Source organism: Ctenocephalides felis, unplaced genomic scaffold (genome assembly GCF_003426905.1).
Source record: "Ctenocephalides felis isolate EL2017-DRISC unplaced genomic scaffold, ASM342690v1 CF-g0.4_SCAFFOLD_01886, whole genome shotgun sequence".
Taxonomy (NCBI): domain Eukaryota; kingdom Metazoa; phylum Arthropoda; class Insecta; order Siphonaptera; family Pulicidae; genus Ctenocephalides; species Ctenocephalides felis.
The window spans coordinates 104,632,372-104,644,708 of NW_020538040.1; the positions used below are offsets into that span (position 1 = coordinate 104,632,372).

Here is a 12,337-nt window from a genome sequence, read left to right on the forward strand (position 1 = left end):
TCGAAAATGAAAAATTGTATATATCTTTACGTTTCAAAGGTTTCTGAACATTTTGGCGTAGGGTAGGGCGGGGCTAGTTGAGCAACTTTTTACTTAAACGGATGTAGCTCCTCAATGAAAAGTCTCAATAAATTGCTATACGGCTCAATGGATTTGTTGTTTATCGCTTAACAAAAGTGTTAATACTATTTTTTGGCAATAAGTAAAATTTAAAATCTACAGCTGTTTAAATGCAAAAAGTCAAGTATGCTCAATGTACCCCATAGGTGGGGCAAGTTGAGCACTAAGAAATTATAATGAAATCATAGGTTCAATGTCGATTAGTAATGAAATAAAATTAGTTTTTAATAACCAGTTCTATATTTATAGTATTTATTGACAGAGAATACAAAACTTATAGTAATTTTCTTTAAATAATCAACCAAAAGTAGAATCAACAAAACAATATCGTATCTTAGGAATTATTTTATCATTATATTCAGTATTTTTGTTTAAAATCATTATTTCTTTATATTATTACTCATAGACTTAGCTTAAATCTTAAAAATAATAATTAATTTCTGGAAGTTAATGTTAATTGTCTTAGTGACAGAACTCATGCTCAACTAACCCCAACTCGGAATTTCAAAATAAAAATGAGTTTATAAAAAAACCGTGAGAATTATACCCAGAATCTCTGTGCATATTAAAAGTACTATAATTATATGGAAGAATAACATTTACCTGATTAAAAATAAATAACATTTGACTAAACCAGACAAAAACTCGTGATGAATGACTTTTTTACTTTTTGATCTCAAAATAAACAAAACGCCCGTGAGCCTCACTCATTTGTCCAGCTAACTAGCGATCGCGGGATGTTTATTTCTCCCAAATCTCTATTTTTCCGCCATATAATGCCTAAACGGACGGTGAATAGTTTTCGAGATATTTTGATTGCTCAACTTGCCCCTATGCTCAACTAGCCCCGCCCTACCCTTCAAGATTTTTAGTACGTAACTTTAAAATGTTCATTTATCTATGCTGATTTTCTTGTTGATATCGGTACGCATACAACGTTGATGCCGGTTTGCATACAACGACAGATCTCTATTCAGATACACGACGGTTAATCACAGTCTACCGGTATAGAAATGATCTCAATCGAAAGCGAACGAACAGTTCGAGCATAACAGACTTCCGTTGCGTTTGTACGGATTTACATCCTAGTCGCGCCTAAAGAAGTTTTACTTCAAAATGTATCTATGTAAAAAATGTTTTGAACTTATTTCATAGCTAATTAAATCTTATATTTTGAGAATAATTTTAATCCGATTTTCTGTACAGCTTCTAGTCTTCCTATTTCAGATTGCAAGCGCTACACGAATGCATAGCATTTATTATTGCGAAAACAAATGTGGATAAATTTGAATATCCAGCAGTCTGTATTTGTTTTACATAGTATTGCTACAGTTTTCCTGTGCTCAATTTAATAATTGGATTTTGTGGAATTGTTTATTGATAATATCAGATTTAGAAACACGTTGCAATTTCTGTGGTGCGGGTTTAATTTGATACACAATAGAAGCAGTTCTGTGAATTATAAAACTTTTGTTTGTAGTATAACATACAGTATTCTGCGTAGTATTCTAATTTGATAACGTAATAATTGCATACGTAAATAAGACAATAAGTACAAGGGATTACATCTGGTACAGAATTGAAGTGTTGTTAAAGTGTTCACTTAATAAAATCCACTTCCGAAAATAATTCCAAAAGCTCTGCCGAAGGATACACATTACCCGCGCAATATTTTCAAGAAATAGGAGCGATCGCAACAAGGCTACTTATCCGAACGATATCGACGAAATACATATATAAAGCTGAATATTTTGCATTTAGATTGCATTTCGAATGCTCTGATATTCCATAGTGGAGATACAATAGAAATATATATATATATATATATATATGTATATATATATATATATATATATATATATATGTATATATATATATATATATATATATATATATATATATATAACAATATTTGAAATAAGGCAATTTGAAATTATTTGATCAAAGTCGGTTGTTTTGTGTGAAAGCAATCGCGGTACGTAATGCGTTACAATTTACCAAATAGTTATGTCTGATATAAAGAGGAAATATGAGGACATTGCAGTTATCTCTGAAATTGGTCAACATTTAAGCGAATAGATTTCATATATACGACTTTAAATATGCAATGTACTATTTCCCTTGTATTCATGAGAATCACTGATATTTTTCTGAACGTGGGGTCCATTTTTATAATAAAATTTATGATAAAATGTTGCATCCAATAATATCTAACAAAAGATTTTTTAAAATACCATTTATTTTAAAAATATGCGTGCATTTTAATTTGAAATTATGAATTTTTTTGTTTATATATGTAGAGTACAGCAAAATTTAAAAGTTTGCGGGTAAAAAGGTTCACCACTGATATATAAAAAATCAGTGAAGTTAGGAATTTTTAACAATATTTTAAAGTAGGGGGGAAGATGGATGAGCCATCACGAACAATCCATTACAAAAGTAGTTTCTTTTGTTATTATTTGTTTTGGTTTGTTGCTTAGTTCACTAGACCTTAATATAATTCTAAAGTATACGTTAAATAAATAGATAAGATAATAAAGATATATTGTTAATTTTAAGTTAGATTCAAAAGTTTTTCTTATATAACCTCTATAAAAGCTTACTTCTGGATAAGGTAAAAAAGAACAATTGAACCTTTATCCTGGCAATGGTGAAAAATAAAAAAATTGGAAATAAAAAAGTAATTCAAGATAAAAAAGGCTATTTTACGAGAGATTTGGTTAAATGATAAGAATTAAATAAATAGTTATTCTATCTAGTATGTATAGGTTATACGCAATTTTATATAATAGGTTATGTCCAATACAAATGCACCCATGATATTTATATTTTGCATTGGTTGAATAATGTAGCTAATATTTTGTAAAATCTATTCAAAATTAAAATAAGACATGGGACCAGTTTGCCCTCTGACCGTCAAAACTTACCCCTACCAAAAACCAGGTAAAAATAACAGTAAAACCATATATTGCCACAATGACGAATTAGATTGAACTTTTGCTGCATATAGTCAGATAGTTGTTTGTTTGAAACGTGTTATTTCCTCCTTCTTTTTTACAATTTAATTGCTCAAAGTCAAATTGTACCTAAAATGTCAGTGAATTTTCATATACAAAATATATTTTTTATCGTCTTCTTTTTTATATTTACCATTTATAAGGGATAAGGATTAATTTAACATTTTATTATATATCTACGATCACTTCGTAGGGCGGAACGTAGCTTCACTTAACGATTCTGAATTATTAAAAACGATTATTATAAAAGTACATATGTATTTACTTCGGAACATAGTGAGCAAACATGTAATTATTTCGAACAATGTTCATCTATATTTTATGTGCACATTAGATAGAAAAATATTGTGAGCATGAACTCATAGAAACGTGTTATAATATATAGATACAATGTAATGTTCAATCATATTTATTAACTTCCCGTAGGGTAAGTTATAGTAATCGCAAAAAAATCGAAAATGAAAATTTTTATATATCTTTACGTTTCAGAGGTTTCTGAACATTTTGGCATACCTTAGAAAAAATGGATGTATGTGTGTGTGTGTGTGTGTGTGTATGTGTGTGTGTATGTGTGTGTATGTGTGTGTGTATGTGTGTGTGTATGTGTGTGTATGTGTGTGTGTATGTATGTACGTGTGTGTATGTATTTATTTTATTTATTTTTTATTTATTCATAAGCAAGCCGTAATCAATAATAATAGATATTATTTCAGGCTCTTGTCAAGCTTATTCATAGTTAATATTAAAAGGATAGTAATTTTATAATAATCATAGTAGCTGCACAAATTTCGCTTCTGAAAAAAAGAGCTGAAAAAAAAAGCATTCGAACATTAAATACAACGTTCATCATCAAGTTCATCATATTGAAGTCTATTTGACCACCAGTCAAGCTCAAAATTCTTGCACAAGTTTGAAAGTTATACTCATTAAAAACCGTAAAAAATTTAAATTAATAAAATAGCAATAAAAAAATAAAAAATATATATGGTTGTACAGGCGATCAAATGGTCAGACTACATAGATAAAGGATAAGGATTATGCAAGAAAATAGTTATTGAAATCAAATTGAGAAAATTCAGTAATGTCATAAAAAGCTAAGTCTTTAAAAAGTTTAACTAGGGAAGCATGAAATTTTTTGCTGTCTAGGTTTCGGATATTGAGTGGAAGTTTATTCATAAGCTGAATACCTAGACCGTCGATCGAATTGAAAGACCTGGCTAATTTATATGTGCGCGCCTTAATAAGTTTGTGTCTAGTGTTGTAGTTTGAGGAGGACGAAGCCATATCAAAAAGTTTCGAATTGTTTTTGATGAAAGTTAATGTTACCAGCAGAAAAATGCATGGGACAGTTAGAATATTGTATTTTTTAAATATGGGTCTGCAGGAGGCTTTACTAGGCAAGGAAAAAATTATTCGAATAGCTCTTTTCTGAAGCTTAAATATTTTAATTAGTTCGGATGAAAAACCCCAGAATTGAATGCCGTATGAAACGTGAGAATAAAAGTTGCTATAATAAACTGAAAGTAAGCAATTTAAACCAAGTTTGGGTTTTAGGGTGCGCAACATGAAACATGTTCTAGATAAAGTTGGTGATAGTGAGATAGAGATATGATCAGACCACTTTAAATTATTATTAATATGGATACCAAGAAATTTTGATACTTGCGAAAAATTATATGCTGAATTATTGATAGTTAAAGAAGTAATATTATTGGATAAACGATTTTTTGTACAAAAAGATATGATTTGGGTCTTATCATTATTGAGGACTAGATTATTTTCACAAAACCATTTCGTTATTTCTGACATAACCACGCTTAATTTATGTTGTAATTCATTAAGAGATTTGGCCTTGATGATAACGCTGGTATCATCCGCAAAAAGAATAAAATCACAAAGATTTGTACAATGAGGTAAATCATTAATATATATGAGAAATAAGAGAGGCCCTAAAATTGATCCTTGGGGCACTCCCAATGTACTTGTCAATTTATCCGAAATTATTTGCTCGTGATCGTTATTTAAGTAAACGCTTTGTGTTCGATTAGACAGGTAAGATTTAAATAGTTTGAGCGAACGTCCGCGAATACCACAATTTTCTAATTTGTCAAGAAGTCTTTGATGAGAAATACTATCGAAAGCTTTGGACAGATCGCAAAATATCGCAGTACAATATGTGGCTTCTTCGAAGGAGTCAATGATGTTATGAACTAAATTATAAATTGAGTGGGAAGTGGAATGGTTCTTTCGGAAACCATGCTGATTCTTGAACAAAATATTATATTTATTGAGAAAAGACGTTAATCTAGTATGCAAGATTTTTTCAATTATTTTATCGAAAGAGTTCAAGAGGGAAATGGGACGGTAATTATTTATATCGTCTTTATTATTTTTCTTATGAAGTGGAAAAATCTTTGAATGCTTGAGGTGCGATGGAAATATTCCTTCATCGAAGCATTTATTTAAACATAACATAAATTTATCTATGAAAAAGGGATAGAATTCTTTAAGAATAAGACTAGGTATCTGATCCGGACCCGCTGAACTAGTAACTTTTATCGATAGAAAGGTTTGCTTTAGTTCTTCTAAATTTACAGGATAAAGAACGAATGTAGAATTATTTCGCGCGGATAAAGATTTAGTCGAATTAGTGGTGGTCGAGTTGATTGCGCTTGTTAATTTAGACGCTTCGGTGACAAAAAAGTGATTAAATTTATTAGATATGACTACCTTATCAATAATCTTGTCGCCGTTAATTGTAAGACAATCAATCTGTGAAGATTTAGTTTTCGTGTTGATTTCCGAGTTAATTAAGGACCAAATTGTTTTCTGTTTATTAGCTGAATTAAAAATCAAGTTTTCGTTATATTTGATCTTCGCTAAATTGATTAGATCATTTAAAGTTGCCCTATATTTCAAAAAATAAATTATAAAAGCCATGTTATCATTATGTACCGATAATCTCTCAAGAAATGCTAATCTTTTAAGTGAAATTCTCAACCCTTTAGTTAGCCAAGGAGTTGAAGTATTATTTTTTGGGCAAACGGTTTTCTTAATGAGAGGAAAAGCTTGATTAAAGTTGAATAAAAATGTAGAAATAAAGTTGTCGAACATTGTATTTGAGTCTTTCGACTTGTTAAGCAAGGTCCATGATTCCTTTTCCAAAAGACATTTGAAAATCAATTTATTTGATTCATCAAAATAACGTTTGTGTAAGATAAAGGTAGATTTAGAAGTTGAAAAATTACAAAAATTTAATATTATGCCTCGATGGTCTGAAAGAGTGGTATTTATAACACGCGAATCAAAGTCTTTTAAATTGGTGAAGAAATTATCAATGCAAGAAGAAGATTGATGCGAAAACCGAGTAGGTTCATGTATAGTACGCGTTAAACCAAAAGACTGCATATTCAAATTGAATTCAATGGATGGCTTCGATTGCTTATCAAAGTGTATATTAAAATCGCCGCAAACAATGATTTTGGAATATTTATCAAAAAGGTTATGAATCAATTCGTACATCAGCGAGATGAACATATCAACATTCTGGTCAGGTGATCGATAAACGCATATAAGACACACGACGTCATTTGAGAGATTAATTTCAACAGCACAATATTCAAAAAGTTTTTCTACTTGAAGAGTATTAGTATAAACGGGTTTAGAACGAATGAAATCACTTACAAAAATGCACACACCTCCGTGGCCGTATTGAGTTCGACAGAAATGAGAAGATAAATTATAACCTTTAATTTTAATTAATTCAAGATCCGACTTATTTAACCAGTGTTCAGCAAAACATAATATTTGGGGTTTATAATTATCTATAACTACTTCTAATTGATTAAGTTTATTGGATAGTTTTTGTATATTTTGAAATAAAATTGAAAATTTTGTATCAGCTTTAGGCACGAAAGGAATTAGAAACGGAAGGTTTCATTCCCGCCACAGCCTTGACACTCAACAACTCGTTAGCTAAAACCCTACATAATTTTCTTTTCCCGTTGAAAAGAAAATGTAAGCCATGCCTGGTGTAATCGGATAAACCAACATGCCTGTTGACATCAAGAATCCGAAGATTACTGAACTTTCCTCGACCGTAGTCTCGGTTGATCCAGCAATTGGCATCGGAAATCAGCCCGTTGCAACGCACGTCATCGTATCTGTACGGAATTGTCATCAGACAAAGGTTTGTCTTTTGACATGAACGACGAGCCTTTTCCAAAGCGCTACGAATAGCGTAATTGGACGAATCGTCATTCGTTCCAGCCAGAACAACAACATGGTCACCCGGACCAAAGTCAGACACCAGACTCTCGATATCCCCAACCACGTCAGCAAATCCGGCCCCCGGCTTGACTATGCTGAATATATCAAATTTTCGTCCAAGCAATTCTCTCAAGCATTCTGACCACCCTCTGCCGTGGCTATCGGAAAGGAACAAAATTTTACTGTTCTTAATAGAACTTAACAAATCATTATTAACGCGTTGCTCGAGGTGCTTTGCTTTGGACTCTAATTTGGTAAATTCATCCCTAAGCTGTTTCAAATCTATGTTCCGTTTTTTTATTAAACTAGATAACTCATTACAGAGTTTAGAAAAAGAACGTGAAAATGTGGACGACTCTTTGAAAACTGAACCTGAAGAGCTCATATTCCCTAATACGGAACTAACACCAGTAATCCTGAGCTGAAGATACTGGTTCCCTAACTTAACCTCAGACAATTCTTTTGTCAGCCTATCAATTTTAATATCTCTTTCGTGAACAAGAGATTGTAAATGAAAACAATTTGAGCAAAGAACAGTAGAATTTAAATCGATTGAGTCGTCCAAAACTGAGACACTTGTATCTAAGGACTGACTTGGCACTTGGCTCCGTGTAACAACCATTTTGAAATATTTAATAAGAAATAAGTAAACTAGAAAATGAAACTAAATAAATTGAGTAATTAACTATTTAAAAAATTAGAATAAAAAGATAAAACGATATAAAATATTTAAATAAATTCACAAATCACAAATTTAATAAACTGAAGGTACTGGAAAAACACTCGCGCAGGTATAAAAAACTACAAAAATAACGGGATTTAACGGTAAATTCAGGTAAAAATAAATAAAAACTAAGGAGCAAGAATTAGATGTTGACCGTACCGAGGTTGATGATAGACTGAGTATGTGCGGATACAAATTTTCGTCGACGATTTCGGGAACACGGATAAACCGATTTGAATAATTCAAAAAACATTCGATTCGTATTGATAAGGAGACATGCTGATTAGTTTTTGGCGAAGGCAGGTCTAGCCGTTCCAAAGATACGGGGCAAAAAGTGCCGAAAACGGTAACTCAGTTTTTAAGAGAACGGAGCGTCCGATTTGAATAATTCAAAAAACATTTACTTGTATTGACAAGATGAAGAATTGATTAAATTTTCATGAAGGCAGGTCTAACGGTTTCGGAGATCAAATGAAAAAAGTAAAAAAAATGCCATTTGGCGGCCAAAAATGATCATTAGACATATGCACATCAAATTATCAGATATTTATAGAGATTTTAACAATAAGTATGAATTTGGTTTACAGTCCTATGGGTTCCGTACCAGTGTTTACGCGTTAGGCGGCGACGTGGCGCTTTACGCTCTTTGATAATTCGTCTTTATGCAGTTAAAGCAGTACGATTGCTTTGAAAAAAAGTTTAGATCTTTCAAAATATGTCACAATAAGGAAAATATTTTTTTTTTCAAAAGAAAAAAAATAAAAAAAATTTTTTTTCGAAAAAAAAATTTTTTTTCAAAAAAAAAGTAATTTTTTGTCCAATTTATAGTTTTTCAAAAATCTTATTTTTTCGAAGTAAAATTTTTTCAAAATTGTTAATCGTTTTTTTAAAAAAAAATAATTTTTGGTACGGGAAGTTCCAGCAATTTGCCTTAAGGCACGATGCCTTAATTGCCTTAAGACAGAATTCCACTTACAGCTAGTTGATTTTATGCTGCACACAAAACCACGTGCAAAAACTTGTACGATAGACTTCAGTTTTTTAGTACATATTGTTTAAACCACATGTTATTTAATTATATCATGGTGACTCTGATATTTTATCTATCAATAATATTTATTTACTAAATTGTATAGTTCTTTCAAAATAGATTTTAGAAATGAGTTGGTTTGTCGCCTAAAACCATTGAGTTAAATTTATTTGCAGCAACTGAATAAATAATTGAAAATGGCTATTGTGCATGATTATATAATCAAATTCTTTAACAAATTTGACTTAATAGGTAAATATTACACAATGTTTAATTTTACAGCAACGTACAATTATGATTTATCAAAAAATTCACGCCGTGTAAGTGCATATGATAACAGCCATTAAAATAAAAAAAGAGTGCGCATAAGGTTCACACGTGATTGAAGTAAAACTTACTTCCTACTGTAGAACTTTTAAGTAAAAATATATACATCATATAACAATTTTGAATAATATTTATTAGTAATATCTTAACACTCGTGATGCACATATTTATTAGTGTCAACCATTATACACATTTATATAATGATAAATTATTAATTATATATTTATAATAGCATTAAATTTATGTATAATATTTAAAAACAATAATGTAATTAAAGTCATACTTCAAACATAACATGATCAGTTCGTCATTGTAATTAGCATTTAGAAATGAAACATCATTAGAGAAATAAAGTAATTGCTGATTAATAACTTCTATAATATTCGTTTGCACAGTGGATAATGTTAAACAATGCCAAAACAAATATTGCTTTCGCAAATTCACTCATCATGTAATAATTGTGTTTGAAGAACTTCATGTAATTATAATTGACATACATTTATTGACTGATGGTATTTTTTTATTTTTCGCTGGCGATATAATCTCATTCTTTGAACAGCTGTAATATCCGTTTTGCCTAAAAAATATTTTCCATTTCAATAACTTCAACGGTTTATAGAAACTACGAATAACATAGAAATTATTTCAATAAACTTATGTTTCATAGACGGCACAAATCCTGCATTTGTTTTATTATTTTCATTATAATTATTTACGGGGGGCAGGGTAAAATATTCTTCTAATTCAGGCATTTTTCATTAAATCAAGATTTGTACAACGATGTAACTCTAAAATGTTTATTTATTTATGCCCATTTCGTTGTCGATATCGGTACGCATACAATGTTGAACTCGGTACGCATACAACGATAGATCTCTATTCATATACGCGACGACTAACCACAATCGACCCGTATAGAAGTGAATATAATCGAGAGCGAATGACGAATCATTGGCACTCGACTCTTATCTTATCTTATCTGCCGTAACGCACTTCCGTTGCATTTGTACGGTTTTACACCCTAGTCGCGCCTAAAGAAGTTTTACTTAAAAAATAGACCAAAAACACGCAATCGTATTTTTAGTAAGTGCTATAAAAATAGCTAGGAAAATACACAATATTCTTTATTCTCGAGTAACATTTTCTAGCAACTTTATTGCACATCTTGCACTTGAGTAGAAAACTCGCTAAAAGAAATACGTTCTGTTATCGCATCCAAAAACAACAGGGAGTTGGATGGAATTATTTCAAGAAAGACGGTTTGGTTTTGTATGAAAATAATCGCGAAATAATAATATATTTGATCAATATCTATTAATTTTCATCTTTTTTGCAATGATATATAAAACTAATTATTAACGATAGAACAAACTGATGATCATCACCACTATAGGAACTGTTTCGTCATTTATCCTATGTGTTTAAATCTTTATTTTATTTTAATAATTGTTAGTATTCTTTTTCTGAATAAGGTCTGTCACTTCTGCTTAAACCTTTTAAGATTTTTTTTTACGATTAATTAATTTATTAATTAAAATTTGCTTTATTTGACCTAAATACATACATTGACTTTACATAAAGAATCAAATGTATGCATCTATTCTAGGAATTATTTTTTTATTTACTTTAAATATTGTTATTTTTACTTTAAATATTGTTAATAATATTGTTTGTATATATATATATATATATATATATATATATATATATATATTGTGTTTAATTAATTAATATATGTATGAAAAGAGCTTTTAAAAACATATTTATTAAAAACATACTGTCAATTTTTACAATTATTAACTTCCCGAAAGAGAAGTTTATGTTTTCGTAAAACATCCAATTCACTAATTTTGTTTTCTCGACGTTTCAAGCCATTCTGAATCGAATAAGACCAAGTTTGGAATAAGTAAGTGTTTTTGAATGTGTGTGTGTATGTGTGTGAAGATTTTTGCCGTAAATGCCGATGTATCTCGATGAGAAATATTATTTGTCAGTTTTATGCGACGATCAGCCGGGTCATTTCTTTGTGAATATCAGAAAAGTGAAAAAATTTTCGTCCACCTTTTAGCCCGCAGTTCTGAATCGATGTTGAAAATTCAAAATTATAATTCAACCATTTAAATAACCATTTGACTAGTAACTAATCAATACGACTTCCAATCTATGTCTTTGGAATATATTTACAACATATATAATTGAATAAATTAAGTTAATTGGTTTAACACATTTCATTTCATCCATTTCGGGTTTTAAAATGTATTTTTTGTAAGTGTGAAAGTCAACTGTAATCACTGAGCGCTAGAACATGCATAAACAATAGAAATATATAACTAGCTGTAAGTGGAATTCTGTCTTAAGGCAATTAAGGCATCGTGCCTTAAGGCAAATTGCTGGAACTTCCCGTACCAAAAATTATTATTTTTTTAAAAACGATCAACATTTTTGAAAAAAATTACTTCGAAAAATAAGATTTTTGACAAAAATTAGACAAAAATTACTTTTTAAAAAAAATTTTTTTTTTTTTAATTTTTTTTTTTTGAAAAAAATGTTTTCTTTATTTTGACATAAGTATTTTGAAAAATCTAAACTTTTTTTCAAAGCAATCGTACTGCTTTAACTGCATAAAGACGAATATCAAACCGCGTAAGCGCCGCGTCGATGTCTAACGCGTAAACATTGGTACGGAACCCATAGGAATGTAAACCAAAATTATACTTATTGTTAAAATCTCTATAAAATATCTCGTAATTTGATGTGCATATGTCTAATGATCATTTTTTGACCGCCAAATGGCATTTTCTCTAACTTTTTTCATTAGATCTCCGAAACCGCTAGACCTACATTTTATGA

General features: G+C 30.1%; 1 pseudogene; it reads left to right on the forward strand.

Annotated features, from left to right (window-relative positions):
* Positions 1-12,337, forward strand: part of LOC113375633 — a 121,200-nt pseudogene that overhangs the window by 94,742 nt on the left and 14,121 nt on the right.